The 9,428-nt window shown below is 32.9% G+C and overlaps 1 pseudogene; it reads right to left on the bottom strand.

Moving 5' to 3' along the window:
- Positions 1–3,111: 3,111 nt before the first annotated feature.
- LOC122031386 lies at positions 3,112–5,072 on the bottom strand (annotated as a pseudogene).
- Between the last annotated feature and the right edge of the window lie 4,356 nt (positions 5,073–9,428).

Raw genomic sequence — 9,428 nt, 5'->3', positions numbered from 1 at the left:
CTCAAAGAATTAATATATACTGCACTTATTAATCTACCTTCTGATCGATCAAAGCACTCCTGAATTATTACAACTTTCAAGTTTATTTTGCAATTGAAGCCTTCCAATATAAGTTAGTAAGAAAAAGCTAACTAGAAAACATGAAAAGCACTACCGGCCACATATAGAGAGAGAGATGTTTCTTTGAGTGCACTACAACTTATACAAGATGAATGGTTGCATGCTCAATGTTAACGTAGAACACACTCTTAGTGTATATATTCATTCAGTAATAAGTACATAATCATATATATGCAGAGTTTAAGTAACTTACAAATTGAAAGTGTTGAGAGAAGGGAAGCTCACCAGAAGAGAAATGAGGCAATGGAGGAAGAGGGAGAGGAGGTCTAGGGTTCGTAGAGGCATATATATAGTGTATTGCATCTCTCTTTCTCTTTAGAAAGCGATGTAATATATATATATATAAAGAATTAAAGGGGAGGGAGGTTAGGAGCCATCGAGTGCACCACCCAGAAAAAGAAACATGAGATAACTCTTGACACACTTAGCATATACAGTGGAAATTCATGACACAGACATGTATTGAAATTGTAATCACTAGAAAAGAATAAGATTTGAGCTGGTAGAGAAGGATAAAAATGAAAACTATATGGCACGAGACTAGATGATAACTAAATAGGTCATAGGCTAGAACAGTAAGGTTATAGCAAAATATAGTAATACACAAAGTTACAGACATCTGGAGATGTTTTAAAATACATCTTTTACATCAATGTTTCAAAGGGAAGGAATGATAAAAGCTTTTGGTTGCTCATTCTAAAATGCAAACCAGCCAAAACATGGTTACATGGGAATTTAAGATGGAAACACAATATTAGATGGAAACACAATATATGTAAACCAATAGATTGTTTGTTCCAAAAATCCAAATATACATTCATAATTTTGCAGATTTGAACATTGAAACACAATGAACTACTAGCTGTCTTTCACGTCAGGCTAAAGATGTTAAATAAATAAGGTATGTATATATATACACACACACATATATATATATATATATATATATTGACAAGGATAAAGACACACCTGTTAAGAGAAACTGGATGTGAACTAGGAAATTGTGGGTTTGTTCTTCCCTAATAACCAAGAATAAGAAACAGAGAACTAATAAGAAATAAAATATAAATGAGTTAATACGATCAAATAAAACCACAGCAAATAAGACCAAATCGCATTGTGAAAATGTGACTGTTAATTGAAAATTTTAGTAGGGCTGGATCTAAAGTATAACTATATTAGTTACCAAAATAACAGGTACTTGTGAATCAATAAATAACAGAGGCTCCCTGACTGATTATGTATAACAGATTCATAAAGGTTTGAAAAATAAAATTCATAAAGAAAGACCATAAAAGAAAAGTGGCAAACTGAGAAAAAACTGAATCATAAATCAAGAGGTGCTAGAAGAAGGAAAAAAAAGTAGAGCTTATGATCTAAAATTCCAGTGTAATTGCAGCAACTTCCTATTACAGATGTAGTATTATTTAATGACCATTTAATGTGGATAATATAATTGAAAGAAATAACAACTATTACAAGGTGAAGTATCCATACCGTAGGCGGCATTAAATCAAGGAATTGGTAACAGAGGTGGCGCATTGCATCTTGCTGATCATAAGGTATTGCATCACCTAGAACATCATCATTTGTTAAAATTTTAATATCCACATTCTCCTGAAAAAGAAAGCAGGTGTAAACTTCAACATTCACCAAAATTGAAAAGATTATTGATAGTACAGTGCCTCTACTGACTGCTAAACCCACACAAAGAATAATAAAAATAGAGTCTTGTGTAAAGGATATCCATGACATATATACATACATTTTATAGCTGACACGATATGATGTCAATACCTCATCAAAGGTCTAATTATCCATGTAACAATTAACATTCTAGAGTAGATAACAAATACTAAAACCATATAAAATGTGAAATAAATCTTCAAGAAGAATGAGACCTTTTGAGAAAAAAAAATAGAAAGGCATATTTTCTGATACCATTAAAGAATTTTGTCATTTACCGTCAAAGAAATCATCTAATATCAAATTATCAATTAATGGTGATAATGAACTTTAATTTTTCTTGTATTCTAATACACTATTGTACTTCCAGCAGAATCAAATTGTTTATTTCCAGATGAATAGGCGCAAACATAAAAATTAGTAAAATTAAAATTAAAAAATGGACTTACCTTAGCTCCTTCATCGCCAATATTATTTCCTGATAGGTTCAGAGTTTTAAGCATGGTATTCGTCTGAAGAACACCATAAAGTGCCTTTAGGCCAACTGCTGTAATCCCATTGCCAGAAAAATCAACTTCCTCTGCTTCCTGAGACTTGGAAAAAAACTAATGAGATGCTAAACGACACAAAAAAAAAGTTATGCTTAAATGTATTGCTTTAGTAATGTCATACCTTTAAGAGTCTGGTTTAGTAATAGTTTACAAGTAGGAACAAGAAAAAAAAGTAAGGTTATGGAAAAGGAAGGAAAAGAACTAACCTGTTGTAACCAAGACTTTCAGCAAGAAAAAAAAGACCATCAACACCAAAGTTACGACATGAATTTGTTAAATATCTACAAGTATTCCATTACCTTGGTAAAGTAAATGTAAGTTTAATCCCCTGAAAAAGTTATCTCAGCATATTCATTACAAGATATTAGATTTAGAAATAATCAGTTATAGAGTGAATAATTGTAATCACTTGCTGTAGATACATTCTAACAAGTTTAGTGTGCTAACCTGACAAGTCAACACTTCTGAATGTTCTAAGTTTCTTGGAAAACTCATTTAGTTTTTGCCTAGACTCTTTTTCAAGTTTTGCAGCACCACCTGATAGCAGGTTAGTCCCAGGAGAAAAGGACCACTTAAGTCCAGATGACGGAGCTTTTTTAATCTCAGATGTTAAGCCCTTTGGTTTTGGCATGATTAGTTTTCCAACCACCTTCCATAAAACTGTGTGCTGAAGGAGTAAATTAGCTATACCATCTGAATAACTAAAGCATGATGAAGCAAAATGGAGTTCAGTAAAGCTATATTCTTTTAGCATTATTACCAAGATAGTCAAATTTTGGCATCACAGAGTAAGCATTCATATACATCTGACTTGAAGATGAACCAAGAGGCTAGCATGAATACCAAAGGATGTCAAAAGACTAGCAATGACAACAAAGGCTTGTAGAGTAACCCAACAGATTTGTCTTTGTAAAGAGCATCTCTACCTGCATGGATGTTGTATGTCATGAATAGCATGGCCATTTGCAAAATTCAAACTTTTGTCCAGATATGGAACTTCTTCAAGCTTGACAAATACAACCCGGTATTCAGGAATGGCAGCTGTATAAGGAGTAGATGCACCTGTCTCATTTTCATCCTGAAGTAACTTATCCAACTCCGGCCAAAGAAGCTCCCTCCTGAAAGTACAGTTGATATTTCATATTCCACACAGGAGTAATGAGATAATGATGGGCAAAAGAGAAAAAAAATAGAAAACTAAAAAATAGCAGTAGCCGACATTGAAATTTGGATGGCATGCATAAAAGTTTGCTGATACTACATACCATGCAGAGAAGTCATCCTCAATACCCTGATCATCATCTCCCAACCCCACTTGGACAATGTGCTTGGCGCCTATGCAGAGGAAAAAAAATATAGAAGAATATCCAAGTACGAATGATGCTTAAATTCATTAAACACATCTACAAACTTGCACATGACTACTACATTACAGTTGTATGTATGAAACTCACAGATAACATGACTACTCAACTGTTTCTTAGTAACTCCTCATACCATGTTGACTTTACAAGTTTTTAGAGTAACAATTAGTCTACAAAACAAGTTAAATTCTCTAGAAAAATGAAATGCATGAACTTTGAGCTTGCAACTGAAGATAGGATTTAAAATCAGCTTTAGGAGCATATGTGACTTAGTCAAATCACAAACTAAATAAATCAACTATATACCTTGCTCATAAAGCAGTTCATCGACCACCACAGCAACCTTTGCAAGGACACAATACACAAATATATTAGCCAAGCAATTCCCACAAAAAGAATACTGACAATTTCATCATGCCAAACCTTATTAAAATGTTCATATTGCTGATTGCCCAAACTAAACACACCAAATTGAAGATTTTCCAACCAGGTTCCTCTCTGTTTCCCCTATAAAAACTAATAATCAGCAATCGATCAAGGCAAAAGGATTATTGGTAGAATAGATTAACTAAATGTGCATGTTTCCAGAACCTCTGTAAACCATTTGTAGAACCGGGCAGCATTATCAGTAGGCTTGCCATCTCCATACCTAAAGAAAACAAAGGGATCAGCTCGAACTTTGAGGAAACTGATCATTTATAAAAACAAAAAATTCCTGGCTTTCAACTTACGTAGCCAAGAAGAACAAAGCCAAGCTCTCCTTTTTCAGGTTCTCCTCGTACTCATCATCCTCAGTAGCATATTCGTCCTATAATTGAGGAAACTAACTATAGATCAGTCAATTAATCAGTAGTATTTCCAATGATCTGAAACAGAAGGAAGATAATCTTACAATATCCATGACTTTAAATATGGCATTAGGGTACCGTGCTTTTGCCTCCTCAGCCAGCGCCTAGAAGGGGGGAAAATCTAAGATCATGGGAGAAAAATTCAAAAAATGAACTACTCGGATAAAAACCCTAACCTTCGTGAACCGCTCAGCCGTCCTGGTTTGCGTCCTGAAGAAGATGGTGACCTTCTTCTTCCCTTGGTCCTCCTCGGTATCCATCTGGGTCTTCACCACTAGCGGCTTCGGGGGCTAGGCGGGCTTCCTTCCGCTCGATCGCCGGACGAAGAAGATTGCCACGCAACCGACAAGCACGGCGATGACTATGCTTAGGACGGCGATCAACAGTCGGTTCTCCACGAACGCATCCCCGGTGCTGGAATCAAGCCCATATCCGTCGGAGAGGGAGGCGACGACGACCGACAAGAGATCAAGGGACGACGCCTTCTCGGAACCTATCTGCATCTTGGCGGATCGAGCGATGAATCGGAAGCACGGATCTTCGATCTCTATTTCTGTCTGCTTCAAATTGGGAGAATAAAGGAGGTCGAGATTGGGTCGGCGATGGGAGGGGAGGAGAAGATAGAAGCGCAGAAGGTGAGTCGCCCGAAGACGGCTCTCTCTCTCTGCCTCCTGTGGACGGCATCATATAGGGTTAGGTTAGAGGGAAGAGTTGAAAATTTTAGCTAAGTATTGGTGGGAAAATTATCATAGACATCAGATTTTAAAAACCGATGTTAAAATCGGTGTCTATTAACGAAAAAACGGACGCTCATAGACATGAGCGAAAATCTGCGCTCATAGACACTGGTTTTTGGAAAAATCGGTGTAAAATACTCAAAGACATCGATTTTTGCTTAAAACCGTTATTGTTCCACTGATGTCTATGAGGGTTTTTGTTGTAGTGATGTTGTATAAATGAAACCTAGATCTTTACTTAGGTTTCGGCCAAGATAGGATACAAGGCTTAGAGTAAAACTTTGAGACCTAAATATGATTATTTATGCTCCTTCATGACATATGATATATTACATGTTGTTAGTTAAGTTTTTATGCTACATGTTGTATAAATGAAACCTAGATCCTTACTTTAGGTTTCGGCCAAGAAGGATTAGAATAAAATTTTGAAGCCTAAACATGCTTATTTATGCTCCTTCATGATACATGATCTATTATATGTTGCTAGATAAGTTCTCATGCTACATGATGTATAAACAAAACCTAGAACCTTTCCTTAGGTTTCGGCCAAAGATGAACATGAGGTCTAGGACAAGAGTTTGAGACCTAACTATATTTGTTTATGCTTCCTCATGATATATGATTTTCTATGAAATGTTAGATTGAAATTCCATGTCTTATGTTGCATGAAAACCCTAGAAACCCTACCCTTAGGTTTCGGCCAAGGTTGAATTAAAGGTTCAAAGAAAAGTTGTTGACCTAACTATATTGTTTGATGCTTCCTCATGATGTATGCTTTTTTATGCTATGTTAGGTTAAATATCCATGGCTTATGTTACATGAAAAACCTAGAAACCCTATCTTAAAGTTTCAGCCAAGTTAAGAAACAAGGTCTAGGGCAAAGTTTTGAAATGAAAACATGTTGTTTATGCTCTTTCATGTTACATGATCTTTTGTATGCTATTAGTTAAGAGTTTTATGCTCCATGTGGTGTTAAAAATTTAGAACCCTTACCTTGATGTTTCGACCAAGTTGGAAATAAGGGCTAGGGCAAGGTTTTGAAATCTATTCATGCTTGTATATGCTTCCTTATGATGTATGATCATTATTATATGGTTGGCTTAAGTTTCATGCTTCATGTTGTATTTAAAAGTTAAATGCATCACATTTAGGTTTCGGCCAAGGTTGAAATTGTGACTTAGGGCAAAGTTTTGATACCTAACTATGCCTATTTATGCTTCCCTATGAAATATGATGTCTTATATGTTGTTAGTTTCATGCTACATGTGGTATTAAAAGTTGGAACCTCACCTTTAGGTTTCGGCCAACAATGAATTAGGGTTGGTAGGAAGATCAAAACCCCCAACCATGCATGATAATGACTCCTATGATGTGCTATGATATTTAGGTCACAATGTTGTATGTTATATGCTTTATGTTATATGCACTTATGATATCATGTTATGATTCTTTAGGATATGCTTTATATTATGTGCACTTATGACATCATGATATGATTCCTAATGATATGCCTAAAGGTTATGTGCACTCATGTTATGATTCCTTATGATATGATTTATGCTATGTGCACCTCATGCTATTATGATATGTACATGAAAGGCTTATGTAAAATGAAAAGCCTAAGAGATGCTTCCCTTAAGTTGGGATCAAGAACTCTCTTCATGAAATAACAAGAACATGAAATGCTATGATATGCTATGATATGACATGATATGACATGCTATTTTACTTTGTATGGCTTGTACCAAGGGTGGGCTCCATAAGCGCCCCTAGGCCGATGGATTATGAACGGGTCTAGTAAAAAGGGATGAGCTCCTTAGTACGCCCCTAGGTCGACGGTCGTAGTACGGACCTAGTTCCCTAGTAGATTCGGGGCTAGCTATCCTGTCCTAGGGATTGCGCGCATTCATGTATGTATGTGGTATAAGCCGGGCCCTCATGTTAAGATTATGTTTAAGTATGTATACGATATATGTTTTCAAAAAGACATCTTGTATATATTCATTCACGATTCATGTTTTCAAAAGAACATTTTGCATCTACGAGCTCATGATATATGTTTTCCCTTATGCTTCTTTAAGATGCTCTTGAGATATGCCCATGATGTTCATATGATATGATATGATCTTATGTTATGTTCACATGATATGATATGATTTCATGATGTTCATATGATATGATATGATCTTATGTTATGTTCACATGATATGATATGATTCTATGTTTATGTTCACGTGATATGATATGACTCGATGTTTATGTTCACATGATATGATATGACTTATTGTTATGTTCTCACATGTTATGTTAGGATTTACCAATGAACATGTTATCACTTTATGTTCATACATGAATTATGGTTTTTATAGTTTTTTTTATGTTTCCTTGTACTGCAGAAAAAGGAAAGGAATGGCTGAATTAAGAGGAGCAGCAGGAAGGGCAAGTGTGTGTGTGGCAGTGGCATGGTGGAAGAAAACAAAATTGCTATATGTTTTATGTTCTAAGTTTTGCATATGAACCATGTATTGTTTTTATGCCTTGATAAGTACTTTAACTAGTATGGATAGTTCTGCACTTATATCCTTCATGTTTCATACTAGTATGCTTATGATATCATGAATTATGTTCAAGTTGTTGGCATTAATTATGTAGTATGCATGAATACTAGTATGTTTACATGTTCAGTATGATAAGCCTGATGTTTACTAAAGTTAGTGTAGAAATAATAATGAAAAAAAAAATTAAATAACTGTTTCCGCTGCCATGAATTTATATGTATGCACGTATGGAAGTAAGTAACCCCGCCCCTCCTTGAGCAGTGGGAGGGCGGGCGTTACATGTGAACTTTAATTTATCTTCAGTCATATGTCTGGAGCATCCACTATCCAACATCCACTGATCTAATTTTTTATGTTCCTACACATAAAGTGTTTGAATTGGACTCTATTTGATGAAAAGAAAGTGAAATGATTAAATTTGAGTAAATATTAGGATTGAATTTTGAGGAACATATTAAAAGTTAATTAAATTTTGAAAAATAATTTAAGTTAAATTTTTTTTTGAATTAAAAATGTTTTAAAATACTTTAAGTTAATTAACTTTTGAAAACATTAAGTTAATTAAGTTTGAAACATAGTTAAGTTAAAATTTAAAAAATATTAAAGTTAATTTAATTTTTAAAAGTTTAAGTTAATTGAAATTTGAAATTAATTTTGAAAATGTTAAGTTAGTTCATTTGAAAATGAGGTTGATTAAATTTTTGAAAAAATATTTTAAGTTAATTTAAAATTTATTTAAGTTAATTAATTTTGAAAAATATTCAAGTTAATTAAGTTTTGAAAAAGTGTTTAAGTTAATTAAATTTTGAAAAAGTGTTAATTTAATTAAATTTTTGAAAGAGTATTTAAGTTAATTAATTTTTAAAAAGTATTTAAGTTAATTAATTTTGAAAAATATTTAAGTTAATTAATTTTGTAAAATATTTAAGTTAATTAATTTGAAAAATAATTAAGTTAATTAATTTTGAAAAATATTTAAGTTAATTAATTTGAAAAAGTATTTAAGTTAATTAAATTTAAAAAATTTTAAGTTAATTAATTTTGAAAAAATATTTAAGTTAATTAATTTAAAAAAATATATTTAAGTTAATTAATTTTGGAAAAAATATTTAAGTTAATTAATTTTAATTAATTGTGAATTTTGATTTAGTTCAATTTTGAAAATTAATTTAAATTCAAATTTTAATTCAATTTTGAATTTTAATTCGAATTTGAAATTTAATTTGAATTTCGATTTTTAATTTCATTTAATTTAATTTTAGTTATGAATTTTTAATTTCAAATTTTGAATTTGAATTTCTAATTTTGAATTTTAAATTTTAATTTGAATTAATTTAATTTTGAATTTCTTTAATTTCTATTCCTTAGTCATCTCACCCGATCTAAATTTTCAATCAGGGAATCCTATAATTTTGTGAGATGAATTATGGTTCAATTTTAGGGTTTGGTTTAACTTTGTGTTAGATTCAGGTTTAGCTTTGGGTTCAACAAGTAGGCATTCTTTGGATAAACTTCTGGGCTATGGTGAGTCACTTAGACATCATTAAAGTAACCATGCCTTCGA

The sequence above is a fragment of the Zingiber officinale genome, chromosome 11A, assembly GCF_018446385.1.
Source record: "Zingiber officinale cultivar Zhangliang chromosome 11A, Zo_v1.1, whole genome shotgun sequence".
NCBI lineage: Eukaryota > Viridiplantae > Streptophyta > Magnoliopsida > Zingiberales > Zingiberaceae > Zingiber > Zingiber officinale.
The sequence above is the reverse complement of the archived record's forward strand: the minus strand, read 5'-3'. Positions and strand labels throughout refer to the sequence as shown.